This window comes from Canis aureus, chromosome X, assembly GCF_053574225.1.
Source record: "Canis aureus isolate CA01 chromosome X, VMU_Caureus_v.1.0, whole genome shotgun sequence".
In the NCBI taxonomy this organism is placed as follows: Eukaryota; Metazoa; Chordata; class Mammalia; order Carnivora; family Canidae; genus Canis; species Canis aureus.
Window position 1 is genome coordinate 36,155,409 of NC_135649.1, and position 14,379 is coordinate 36,169,787.

Here is a 14,379-nt window from a genome sequence, read left to right on the forward strand (position 1 = left end):
CAAAAGGTAATGAGGTTATTGAGGCTTCTATAACATGCTGACCTAAGGAAAGGGGCAGGAGTCTGGCAACACACAGGTAAGGTCTTTCGCAGGAAGGCAAATGAGATGTTTTGAAAACAAATGTTGGCCTGTTACACAGAGTTTCTTGGGTAAAAAGGGATCTATGTTAATAGCTGTCTTCCTGGTATAAGCCCCCTTTCCTCTTTTTTTTTTTTTTTTTTTTTGTTAAAGATTTTATGTATTTATTCGAGAGAGAGAGGAGAGAGGAGAGAGAGATACAGAGAGAGACAGAGGGAGAAGCAGGCTCTATGCAGGGAGCCGGACGTGGTACTCTGATCTCAGGTCCCCAGGATCAGGCCCTAGGCTGAAGGTGGTGCTAAACCGCTGAGCCACCTGGGCTGCCCATAAACCCCCTTTTCAGTGTAAATTAAGGCAGTTGATGGGGGAGGTGAGAGCTTCCTCTGAATCTGCTGGGTTTTGATTGCCTTCAGCTGAAAATAATCCTCATGCCAAAGTGACATATTTTGGGGTGATAAATTCTGTTCCCTTTCAGTCTAGTCTTTGAAACTTCAAATAAGAAATTTCACAGTCTAGAAGTTCAGTTGATAGATTGTTGCATATCTCATTATATCAGTCTCAGTCTTGAGAATAGGTCAATTTAGTTAAACATTTGGTTTTGTCTCATTTTAGGAGGTTGTCTTGCAGGTGGGCTCTCAAAGTTAGGCTTATATTGTACAATTAATTAATAAGAGGAATTTCTATGGAAGGAAAAGAAAAACAAAGGTTAATGGTTGGAGCCAATGATAAACTCAGTCCTGTCAGTCCTGAAAGCTGCCAGTCAAGATTTCTAGATGTCCGGACTCAAAGCATCTTCAGAATGAGTGAAGGCAGGCAGTGGCAATCTGACAGATTTTCCTGATTTGCAGTTTGAATGTCTTTAATGATGTCATAGGGTAAACTTTGAGTTGTGCACACAGCAACAAGCACAAGGAAGATTGTCTAAACACGAGCTACTGTGATTTCTGTGAAGTTTATAGCAAGTCATCTCAGCTTCAGTTGAAAGGTGTTAAGGAAAAGGAACCAGTTTTAGTTCTGGTTACATACTTGGGAGTTGGGGGAGGCAAGGAAAAGGGAGGTTTCCAAAAGGACTTTAATATGCTAAAGAAGACCTAGGAGATACTGGAGGCTTTGCCATTGTCAAGTGAAGGTTGTTTTTCCCTCTAGCAAGGCATTGATTTTAAGACAGTTGGGAACATCCTGGAGGAATGTCACACGTATCCCACCCAGGAGCTGGGGTGGGGGCGGGTTGCAGGGTGTCAGCTTGTGCTTTGTCCTTAGCTAGCCTTCTGTTCCCTCATCATCACTAAGAGTTTCCAAATTCTGGAGGGACCAGGTAGGGAGAAAAAAGTAACTGTTTCATTTTTGTATGTAAAGGTACATTTTACTAAGTTGCTCTAAGGCTTAGGTACCTTAGGAGAAAAAATTTCTTAAATCTGGAAAAACAAAACATTAAAGGACCAGTAATATTTCAAATAAAAAAGCATAAAAATTATAATCATCGTCAGTTCATTTTGTTCCATGTAATTAATTCTTGTTCCACTTGAATCTACTTTTTTTCCATTAGTTTTGGAAAAATCTTACCCAGTTCACTTTTATGATCTAAAAATTATCAGAAACATGTGCTTGCCAGAGTTCTTTCCATAAATTTCCTTGAAAATGAAGCACTTAAGCTGATGTCTAGGGGATGTGAATTCTGTGGTGGATGTCCAGGATGCATTCATAAAGGACATTGCATGGGAAGGCCTAAATCTGGCAGCACCTGATTACAGAGCCCTGGAAAGTAGGAGGAATTGTAAGGAGCAACAAAGCAAGTCTTATCTTCTGTCTCAGGTGCTTCTGCTAGATTCATTTCCTGGCTTTTAGTATATACATGAGTGATCTTTGTACTCTGTGCCTGGAGATCAGGTTGGAGTGCTTGTAAATCTTACAAAGAGAAGGAAGTCAACAGGCAGGTGGGAGTTTAAGGGATTTTCTGGGAAAACTTCAGGAATTTTGGGATTTAAGGGAATTTGCTGAGGCAATCCGGCTGGATTTTGAGAGGAGGGATTTTAGATCAGGGGTCCAGAGATACAAAGTCTTCTGGAGCATCAGGGACAGGGAGTAGAGGATTTTAAAAGTGTGCATAAGAGTACAGAGGAAGGGATCCCTGGGTGGCACAGCGGTTTGGCGCCTGCCTTTGGCCCAGGGCGCGATCCTGGAGACCCGGATCGAATCCCACGTCGGGCTCCCGGTGCATGGAGCCTGCTTCTCTCTCTGTGTGACTATCATAAATTAAAAAAAAGTACAGAGGAAGAATTTACATTAGATGTGGACTTTAATTTTTAAGTCCAATTTATGTTCTTTTCATCTTATTAAAGGAGTCCCTAAGGCTAGCTACTACTTTATATCCACTTTTCAACATGGTTTTCTGATATGGATCAATATGACATTTGTTTGGGATGATAGCTCTCTATTTTTTTTTTTTAAGATTTTATTTATTTATTCATGAGAGACACACACACACACACAGAGGCAGAGACACAGGCAGAGGGAGAAGCAGGCTCCATGCAGGGAGCCCGACGTGGGACTCGATTCCGGGTCTCCAGGGTCAGGCCCTGGACCGAAGATGGCACTAAACCGCTGAACCCCCCGGGCCGCCCCTATTTTTTTTCTTTTAAATCTGGCTAATTCAAAGGGTCCATTGACAAGTATGACTTTATGATCTTATGTTAATCTCAATTGTGGATCAAACCAATAAATCTTTATGAAAGAGACATTTCCAAAGGAGAGTGTAAAAGATGTAGTTCTCATAATCCAAAAATTTTAGTTCCAAAGATAACCAGAAAGAAAAAGAAAGAAAGAAAGAAAGAAAGAAAGAAAGAAAGAAAGAAAGAAAGAAAGAAAGAAAGTCAAAGACACATATCTGGCCACAAGTGGGATACAACCCACATTACTGTCTGGCCAAATTTTACAACAGAGAAAAAAGAAAACAGTGACCATCACTGGGAGGAAAGGCATTGATGGTAAACAAGTGTCCTCATAACAAACTTTTACCAAAGTGGCTATACCAAAGAAACTAGTTCACCCAACTATTTTCTTCTGCTAATCTAAATTTAGAAAAAGAAAAGGATTCTGATTACTCTCACATCCATCAGACCCTGCAAGGCAGAGATCTGGGAGACTAAGAAAGTAAGAATTCTTAACTTCTGCTGGCCTTTCTCTTGGATCTCAGGATCTCACAGCTGCAGTAGCCCCAGAGAGAGCAGTGTCTAGCCACTGAGGATTCCTTTGTTGTTGCCAGCTCAAGGAGTGGAATAATTTTCCTTTCATCCCTTCTGGATTCTTTGACTGGTATAATAATCAAATTGACAAAAGATTAACAGAAGAGGGGTGCCTGAGTGACTCAGTCAGTTTAACCTCTGCCTTCAGCTCAGGTCATGATCCTCAAATCCTGTGATCCAGCCCCCACCCCCATCATGCTCCCTGCTCAGCAGGCAGTCTGCTTTTCCTTCTGCCCCTCCCCTCACTCAGGCTCTTTCTCTCACTCTTTCAAATAAATAAATAAAATCTAAAACAGAAAAAGAAAAAAAAAAAAGATTAACAGGAGAAAAACAAATTTCATATGTATGGGAGCCCCATAAAAATGTAAGACCTAAGGGACAGCCAGGTAATTGAAGCTTATAAGACATCCTGAGCCAAGGAAAGGGATGGGGATCTGGAGCTACAAGTTGAAGGAAGGCCATTCAAAAGAAGGTGAGAGATTTTTGGAAAACAAAGGTTGTCCTGTTACACAGATGAGTTTCTTAGGTAAAAGTATCTCTGTTAATAGTTCTCTTCCTGGTTCAGGCTCCCTTTCAACAAATGTAAATTTAGGCAGTTAAGAGTCTGTTTCCTGGTTTGCCTTTTCTCTCTTTTTTCACCCCATTGCTCATTTGTTTTGTTTCTTAAATTCCACATATGAGTGACATCATATGGTATTTGCCTTTCTTTGACTGACTTATTTCATTTGGCATTATACGGTCTAGCACTATTTATGTCCTTGCAAATGACAAGATTTCATTCTTTTTTATGGCTGAGTAATGTTCCATTGTATATATACCACATCTTATTTATCCTTTGATCAATTGATGGGCACTTGGGCTGTTTCCGTGATGTGGCTATTGTTAATAATGCTATTATAAAATTGGGGTGCATGTATCCCTTTGAATTAATATTTTTGTATTCTTTGGATAAATAACTAGGGCTATTGGTAGAATATAGAGTAGTTCTGTTTCTAACCTTCATACTGTTTTCCACACTGGCTGCACCAGTTTGCATTCCCAACAGTGCAAGAGAGTTCCCCTTTCTCTACATTCTTGCCAACACCTCTTGTTTCTTGCATTGTTGATTTTAGCCATTCTGGCAGGTGTGAAGTGATATCTCATTGTAGTTTTGATTTGCATTTCCCTGATATTGATGAGCATCTTTTCATGTGTCTGCTGGCCATCTATATATCTCCTCTGGAGAAATGTCTGTTCTTCTACCCATTTTTAAATTGGATTATTTGTTTTTTGGGTGTTGAGTTGTATCAGTTTTCTTTTCTTTTCTTTTCTTTTCTTTTCTTTTCTTTTCTTTTCTTTTCTTTTCGTTTCTTTTCTTTTCTTTAAAAAATATTTTATTTATTTATTTATTCATAGAGAGAGAGAGGCAGAGACACAGGCAGAGGGAGAAGCAGGCTCCATGCAGGGAGCCCGACGTGGGACTCGATCCAGGGTCTCCAGGATCACACACCCAGCTGCAGGCGGTGCCAAACCACTGTGCCACCAGGGCTGCCTTCTTTTTCTTTTCTTTAAAGATTTTATTTATTTCAGAAAGAGCAAGCAAGCATGAGAGGCAGAGGGAGAAGGGGAGGGAGAAGCAGACTCCCCGCTGAGCAGAGAGCCCAACATGGGGCTTTAATTCTTGATACCAAGATCCTAACCTGAACCAACATCAGCCAATAAACCAACTGAGCCACCCAGGTGCCTCTCAGTTCTTTATATATTTTGGATATTAACCCTTTATCATATATGTCCCTTGCAAATATCTTCTCCGATTCTGTAGGTCACCTCTTAATTTTGTTCATTACATCCTTCACTATGCAAAAGCTTTTATTTTGATGTAGTCCCAAAAGTTCGTTTTTGGTTTTTGCTTTTGTTTCCCTTGCCTCAGGAGACATATCTAGAAAGAAGTTGCTATGGCCAATGGCAAAGAAGTTAATTAATGCTTGTGTTCTCTTCTAGGATTTTTATGATTTCAGGTCTCACATTTAGGTCTTTAATCCATTTTTTAAGGGTTCTATTTATTTATTCATGAGAGATACAGAGAAAGAAGCAGAGACATAGGCAGAGAGGGAAGCAGGCTCCCTGCAGGAAGCCCGATGTGGGACTCGATCCCAGGACCCCGGGATCATGACCTGAGCCAAAGGCAAACGCTCAACCACTGAGCCACCCAGGCATCCTGTTTTGTACCAGTACCATACTGTTTTGTTTATGACAGCTTTGTGATATAACTTGAAGTCCAGAATTATGATGCCTCCATCTTTGCTTTTCTTTTTCAAGATTATTTTGGCTATTTGGAATCTTTGGCTGTTTAGTGAACCATAACTGCATACAAATTTTAGAATTGTTTGTTCTAGTTCTGTGAAAAACACTCTTGGTATTTTTATAAAGATCATATTAAATGTGTAGATCACTTTGAGTAGTATAGACATTTTAACAATATTTTTTCTTCCAATCCATGAATATGGAATATCTTTCCATTTCTTTGTGTCATTTTCAGTTTTTTCATTAGTGTTTTACAGTTTTTGGAGTTTAGGTTTTTCACCTCTTTGTTATGTTTGGATTTCTTTGTCTTTATTCTTTGCATGTTTATTAGCAGTTTTATTTTATTTTATTTTTTTTAAAGGTTTATTTGTTTATTTATGATAGACAGAGAGAGAGAGAAGCAGAGACACAGGCAGAGGGAGAAGCAGGCTCCATCCCGGGAGCCCGACGTGGGATTCGATCCCGGGTCTCCAGGATCGCGCCCTGGGCCAAAGGCAGGCGCTAAACCGCTGTGCCACCCAGGGATCCCAATTAGCAGTTTTAATATATGGTTACCGTTGGGTTTGTATGTAACCTGTTCTGTGTTCTGCAGTCTGTCTTAAATTGATGGTTTTTCAGCTTGAACCCATTCTTTACTCCTCTTCTCCCCATGTTTTAGATATATGTTTTTTGTATGTTCTTTGACTGATTTTTTTAACAGAAATATTCATTTTTACTGCTTTTTTGTTTCCTGCCTTTATACTGTCACTTTTGATCTCTCTTTTCTACTCCAGGAGTCCTCTTTAATATTTCTTGTAGGATTGGTTTAGTGGTCATGAACTCCTTTAGTTCTTGTTTTTCTGGGAACTCTTCTTCTATCCTGAGTGATAGTCTTGCTGGATAGAGTATTCTTGGCTGCAGATTTTTTTTTCATTTAGCACATTGAATACATCATGCCACTCCCTTTGGGCTTGGAAAGTTCCTGTTTAAAAATGTCCTGCTACCTTTATGGATTTTCTCTTGTAATTTAAGGACTTCTTTTGTCTTGCTGCTTTTGAGATTTTTTTTTTAAGATTTTATTTATTTATTCATGAGAAACACATAAAGAGAGAGAGAGAGAGAGGCAGAGACACAGGCAGAGGGAGAAGCAGGCTCCACGCAGGGAGCCTGATGTGGGACTCGATTCTGGGTCTCCAGAATCAGGCCCTGGGCTGAAGGTGGTGCTAAACCGCTGAGCCACCAGGGCTGCCCCGGGATTTTTTTCTTTATCACTGTATTTTGCAAACTTAATTGCAGTTCATCTTGTTGTAGGCCTGCTTTTTTTGATTTTTGATGGGAGTTCTCTGTGCCTCCTGGATCTGAAAGTATGTTTCCTTCCCCAGATTAGGCAAGTTTTCAGCTATTATTTCTTCAAAAAAACTTTCTGCCCTCCTTTCTCTCTTTTCTTCTTTTGGGACTCCTATATATGAATGTTATTACATTTGATGGAGTCAGAGTTCCCCAAGTCTGTTTTCATTTTGCATAATTCTTTTCACTGTCTTTTGTTCATCTTCATTGTTTTCCATTACCTTGTCATCTCGGTCATTAATTTGTTCCTCTGCTTCTTCCAGCTTGCTGTTCATGAAATCAAGCCTATTTTAATCTCATTTATTGCACTTTTCATCTCTGATTGATTCTTTTTAAACTTTTTTTTATCTTTGTGGAACAGGTCTCACTGATGTCTTCTATTCTTTTCTCGAGTCCAGTTAGTACCCTTATGATACTTGCTTTAAATTCTCCATCAGTCATGTTACTTATATCTCTTTTGCTTAGATCTCCGGCTGTGACCTTACTTTGTTCTTTCATTTGGTATAAATTTCTTTGTTTTCCATTTTTGTATAAGTCTTTGCCTTCTTCTCTGTGTTAGAAAAGCCAGTTATGGGCAGCCCCTATGGCACAGCGGTTTAGTGCCGCCTGCAGCCCAGGGTGTGATTCTGGAGACCCGGGATCGAGTCCCACGTCAGGCTCTCTGTATGGTGCCTGCTTCTCCCTCTGCTTGTGTCTCTGCCTCTCTCTCTCTGTGTCTCTATGAATAAATAAATAAAATCTTTAAAAAAAAAAAGAAAAGCCAGTTATGTCTCTTGTTCCTGTAAGTAATGGCCTTATGGAGAAGAGGTAATGTAGTGCCCAGGGCCTGGCACTTCAGGAATTATCTCCAGTGTGTCTGCATGAGCTCTGCTGTTGTGTTCTGGCTGGTCTACCCTTCAGGCCAGTCGTCTACAGAGGCTTTCCTTACCTGGCATGGGGATTGTTTGTTCCCAGGCCTGCATGTGGCAAGTTTTAAGTAGGTGTGCTCTGGTCTGCATTTGAAATGAACCTGTTACCATCTCCACTGGAACTGAGGCCCTACTCTACTCTCTGGTTGGGAGATATGGTGTTGCAGGAATTTGTGCTGGTCTTCTGGGTGAGGGGTCTGCCCTGCGGAACTGTGTGAATGTGAGAAAGGCAGTTGCCCTGGAGCATAAAAAGGTGGGACTTACTGTAAGCAAGTTAGGTAGCCAGTGTCTGTGCTGCTTCCCACAGGTAGCTCTGTATTTACTCTGAAGGGCAGGGGAGGGAAGTGGCACTGGCCAGCTCCTTTATTCTGAGAGAGGTGTCTCAGTGAATGCTGCCCATCAGAGACGTGTTCAGGGAAGAGCAAATATTCTCCCCACTGTGTGCCCGACACTTCACAGATCACTGTTTCCACAGTGTGTGCCCCAGGTTGTTTGCCTGCCTTCTCTGAGAGCAGCACTCTGCCCTCTGGGCTCTATCCAAGTCAACCCCACTGAACTTTAAAATTCCAGGCTTTAAGCCCTGCTGGTTGGAAGAACTCATGAAATTCAGCCCCTCTTATTTTCCAAGCCAATACCTATGTGGAAACATTCTTTTTGTACATTCCCCTGTGTGCTCCTCTCTCTATTGTCCTCTGCAACCATGGCCCCCTCCTTTCCACAGCAGCCAGAATCCATTTCTCCCCTAAACCACCTCTCTGCTTTTCCTACTGTGTTTGGTGTGGCCTTTTCTCTCCTATTAGTTGTGGATTTTGTTCTGTCAGTCTTCAGGTTGACTTCTGAGGTATTTAGGATGATTTGATATCTAGTTCTATTGATAGGACAAGGTTCTCCTCCTCCACTGCCATCTGCCTCTTCCCAAAAGAGTATGTATGTTCTTTAAAGAGGAGGAGGGACACGGCAAGGATACCATGGTAGAGGGAGACTCATACAGAAGATATGTCTTGTATTTTAGAGATGTTTTTCTTTTTGAGCTCTTCCAGAATAAAGGGTAAGGAGAAGGGAGAGGTACTAATTTGCCATGTATGGAAATAGAAACAAATAATTGGTATTATGGGAATTTTCCTCAAATTAAATATCATGGATGATAGATAGTTAAGAAATTAAATGTGGCATGTATTGATCAAAACAAAATCCCACTAACCCCTTATGTAATAGAATGTTCATAGCTATCATATTTTTTTCCTAAGATGTCCATAGTAAGCAGTATCTATGTAGCTTGGAATTAGATTCTGTCTGTGTCATTAAGTATTTGAGTGACAGGGCAAATAATTGTCAAGCAATATGGCAATGTAAAAGACTCATTGCAATGTGGAAGGCTCATATCACTGATCCATTAAATGAAGGAAAAAAGCAGCCCCAGTTTATACAGAATCAAGCTTCTGTCCTAAATAAAAACTGTGTTTGCTGGACCCACATCAAGTTTTGCTTTCCCAGACAATTCAAGTCTTCCCTCATAGTTTTTCTCCCTATGGCCCATCTCTCTGGCCCTACCAGATATTCACTCTACCTTAGATTCCAAAGACTCAGAGATAAATAAAAATATATTTCATTTCCTCAAGAAGTTCACAGTCCAGCTCACAGAGGTAGAGAAATAAAGAGACAATTATGATGCATTCTACTTAATACTATGCTAGCAGGAAGGATTTTTCCTTATGTGTCTATGGAAACTCAGGCTATGTGTTTCAGTGAAGGGATGATGTCTGAGTGGAGTTTTGAATGATAAATAGGAAGATCTCATTATCTTCTCTTTGGATTATTGAAAGTATTCCCTAACTGAACTTCTTGCCAACATGCTTGCCCTACCACATTTTGATGGAGCTCCCAGTTCAGAGGCAACAAAACATAAGAAATTCATGGTGTATTTGGGGAAATGTCAAATGTTTGGTTTGGTTTTCCTGAGAGGTGAAAGGATCCAAGTCAAGAAGATAAGCAGAGGCTCAGTCATGAGGTGCCTTGTATACCATGAACCCTGTAGTGTTGAAATTGAAGAGCAGCAGCATTTATCACAAGTGGAAAAATAACCCAGTCCAATCTGCATTTTGATCTTGTGACTACTAAATAAAGAATGAGTTGGAGAGAGGGTAAGTATGGTGGCAGGAACTCCAGTTCAGAGGCATCATGAAGAAGATGATGACATCCTCAGCTAGGGCAGTGGTGGTGGGAATAGAGTGAGATGGACAGATTTGAGAAGTAGTTAGGAATTACTATTGGCAGAACTTGGTGTTAGATTGATTGTGGTTGATGAAATGAGAGGAGAGAACTAGGAATATCTTATCTGGCTTGAGCAACTAGATAGCAGTGTGGTTCTCTGAAATCTGAAATAGAGGAGGAAGACCAGTTCTGGGTGGGGGAGAAAGATGATCAATTCAGACTTGGACATGTTGAGCTTGACTCACTTGTGAAATATCCAGGTAAAAATTTCTACTAAGCATTTTTTTTGAAGATTTTATTTATTCATGAAAGACACAGAAAGAGAGGCAGAGACAGGCAGAGGGAGAAATAGGCTTCCTGCAGGGAGCACAATGTAGGACTCAATCACAGGACTCCGGAATCATGCCCTGAGCCAAAGGCAGATGCTCAACCACTGAGTCACCCAGGCATCCCTCTACTAAGCAATTTGATATGATGGTCTGGAGCTCCAGAGAGTAGTTTGTATTCACCCTTTCTGCCTCTTCTGAATGCCCTTAGAATCCATCCTCCATAACTTACCCCTTGATTCCATACTGTCCTGGACCAGTCCTTTTATTTTCTCTCATTTTCTTGTACTTCCCAGAGACAGGTATTGTATACCCATCTGTATCTTTTGCAATGCTCCTGACTTTTGGGCATGAGTGAGGACTTTGTAAAGGCTTCTGAATATTTGCATGGCTACCTCATCACTGAGATTATTTAGGCAAAAAAAAAAAAAAAAAAGACACTTTAGTAATTATTGAAAGGTGCAAAGGATGCAAAGGATATTTAAGCCTTTATAAATAGCTATAAATATCACAAATCAAATTTACATGTATGACCATTTTTACTTAAAAGATTTGTAAGATATTTTCCATTACTCCTTTCCACTAATTTAAGTTTTCCAACCTTTAGGAAGAAGTAAAATGATAACAGCTTTTCTACACTGGCTCCCTTAAATTCAAATCCTTTATTCTATCATGTGAGTCCCTGAGATTCTGTAACCCACTTTGGCATATGGAATTGATAAACCAGGGAAGGGATCTTGTCATTGTTATTTTATGTTTGGGCATTTACAATTATTTGTGGATATTGTATCCTGAGACACTCTGTACTTCATTTTTTTCTAAAAGAAAGGCCTTTTTTCTATCAACAGTGGAACTTAAGGGATTTCTGTTAAGCATTTACAGAAAATGGTTCCTCTTAAAAAAATTCAGGAGGCTTAGGAACAGTTGCCAAGTGGGGAATGAAATCTTTGGTGGCTTAGCAGTTTTTGCTTTCCTATTTCCCTCCCTTTTGATACTTTTTCATTGTGTTTGTCCTCCCTCTTCAAGAACTCTTTATTTCATTTATGCATGTATCCACATATTCACATATTCATTCCTTATATATCACTGAAGTTTACCAATCCTAGTCTTTGTACTTTGCAAACTACTCAAGATAAGAATTAGTCATGCAGTACAAATGTGAAAGACTAACACTGCTTCTTTCCCACACAGACCTGTTGAGTACTTTATGTAAATATCAATGGGATTTTTAGAGAAAAATAATTCCTGCTTGGGGAGCTTGTCTTAGAGGAGTGATGCTATTATTGGGATGTTATACACCCAGTAGGTGGCAAGGAGAAATATTGGCTAGTAAAGTTGGAGCTTTACCCTTCTGATCAAAATCTTCCATTACCTAATTCACACATAGGCTTACTTGTGTGTGTGTGTGGCACATAGTAGGTGCTTTATACATATAAATTCATTTAATTCTCACTATAATCGTATGATGTAAGCCCCGTTACTATCCTCCATTTTATTTATTTATTTATTTATTAGAGATTTTTTAAAAGATTTTATTTATTCATGAGAGACACACACAGAGAGAGGCAGAGACACAGGCTGAGGGAGAAGCAGGTTCCATGCAGGGTGCCCAATGTGGGACTTGATCCCGGAACTCCAGGATCATGCCCTGAGCCGAAGGCAGACACTCAACCACTGAGCCACTCAGGCATCCCACTATCCTCCATTTTAAAGGTGAGGAAACTGAGGCATAGAGATGTTTAGTACATTTTCCAGGGTCACACAGCTAGTAAATGATAGTTCTGAGATCTATCCAGCCAATCTGACTCCAGATTTTTTTTTAATATTTATTTTAATATTTATTTTATTTTCAGTTAGTTAACACATGGCATTATACTAGTTTCAGGTGTACAATATAGTGATTCAACAATTGTATGCATCACCAGGTGCTCATCACAAGTGTACTCCTTAATCTCCATCACATATTTCCCCTATCCCCCCCATTAACATTCAGTTTTTCCTCTCTATATTTATGGTCTGACCTCCAGAAATATATAGTTAACCAATAAACTAGTAACAATATTTTTAATATTCTGAAATTATGAAAAAATTTCAAAAAGTTTATTTTTAAAAGTTGTCATGAATATGTGTATCTATATACATGTGTATATATCCCCACATGTATAGATAGGCAGAAAGAAATAATAAGGATTAATTATTGCCTTTAGGCCTTCTGACTCCAGATTTAATGCTCTTAGACACTCTATTCAGATATGGAACTAGTATGATCAATTTAGCATGTATATGTTCATTTTCTCTTAGTTCTTCTGTGTCTTCTTCTTACTCTGTGTCATATGTGCTTGCTAGAGAGTAGGTCAGAACCAAGGAAAATGGTATGTAACTTTCCTCTCAACATTTAAACATAGCACATAACAAATAAGGGGAATGTACCAAAAAGATCAACTGAAGCTACCAGTAACTGGAAATCAGTGCAATAATTTGGTGACACAAGAAAGGAGAATTAATAGAAACAACCCACATTATTTTCTTCCTTCCTTCCTTTCTTTCTTTCTTTCTTTCTTTCTTTCTTTCTTTCTTTCTTTCTTCTTCTTTCTTTTCTTTCTTTTTCTTTCTTTCTCCTTTTTCTCTTTCTCCTTTTCTCTTTTCTTTTCTTTACTTTTCTTTTCTTTTTTTCTCTTCTTTTCTTTTGTAATATCTCTGTCTAAGGTGGGGCCTGGACTAAGAGCCAGAGGCACATACACCACCAACTAAGCCAGCCAGGTACTTCAAATTTCTTTTTTATTTGAGTATAGTTATATAAGTTTCAGGTGTATGACATAGTGATTCAAGATCTCTGTACCTTACACTATGCTCACCACCAGTGTAGCTCCCATCTGTCACCATACAGCCCTATTATAATATCATTGGCTATATTCCTTATACTGTGCCTTTTATTCCCATGCCTTATTCATTCCATAACTGAAAGACTATCTCCCACTCATATTCACCCACTTTGTCCATCCCCCTACTCCCCTTCCCTTTGGCAACCATCAGTTTGTTCTCTGTATTTATAGATCTGATTCTACTATTTGTTTATTTATTTATTTGTTTTCTTTTTTAGATTCCACATATGAGTGAAATCATATGGTATTTGTCTTTCTCAATCTGACTTATTTTACTTAGCATAATACCCTTAAGCTCCCTCCATGTTGCTACAAATGGCAAGATCTCACATCTTCTTTATCCATTCATCTATCAAAAGATACTCAGGTTGCTTCCATATCTTGGCTATTGTAAATAATGTTACAATAAACATAGGAGTGCATATATCTTTTTGAATTAATGGTTTGATTTTCTTTGGGTAAATACCCACTAGCAGAATTATTAGATCATATGGTTTTCTATTTTTAATTTTATGAGGAACTTCCTGCTGTTTTCCACAGCGGCTGCACCAATTTGGTGTTGGCCAACAGTGCATGAGAGTTCCTTTTCCTCCACATCCTTGCCAATTCTTGATATTTCCTGTCATTTGTGATTTTGATTTGCATTTCCCTGATAAGTAGTGTAGTGATGTTGAGCATCTTTTCATGTGTCTGTTGGCCATCTGTATGTCTTCTTTTAAAATATCTGTTCAGGTCCTCTGCTCATTTTTTAATTGAATTGCTTGTTTGGGGGTGTTCAGTTGTATAGGTTCCTTTTTTTTTTCTTTTTTTTTTTTTTAGAGAGAGAGAGAGTGTGTGTGTGCATGGGTGGTGAAGAGAGGCAAAGGGTAGGAGAGAATCTTAAGCAGATTCCACAGTCAGCTTGGAGCCTGATGTAGGGCTCAATCTCACAACCCTGAAATCATGACCTGAGCCAAAATTAAGAATCAGATGCTTAACTGATTGAGCCACTCAGGTGCCCTGAGTTGTGCAAGTTCTTTATGTATTTTGGATATTAACTTCTTATCAGATATAAACTATCAAAATAAAAAGGTTTTGCACAGCAAAGGAAACCATCAACAAAGGAAAGAGGCAACGTACTGAA

The 14,379-nt window shown here is 39.3% G+C and overlaps 1 protein-coding gene across 2 annotated transcripts in view; it reads left to right on the plus strand.

Moving 5' to 3' along the window:
* The window catches only part of LRCH2 (leucine rich repeats and calponin homology domain containing 2), a 214,618-nt gene that overhangs the window by 167,978 nt on the left and 32,261 nt on the right, over nucleotides 1-14,379 (plus strand). The gene's annotated exons all lie outside the window — the stretch shown is intronic.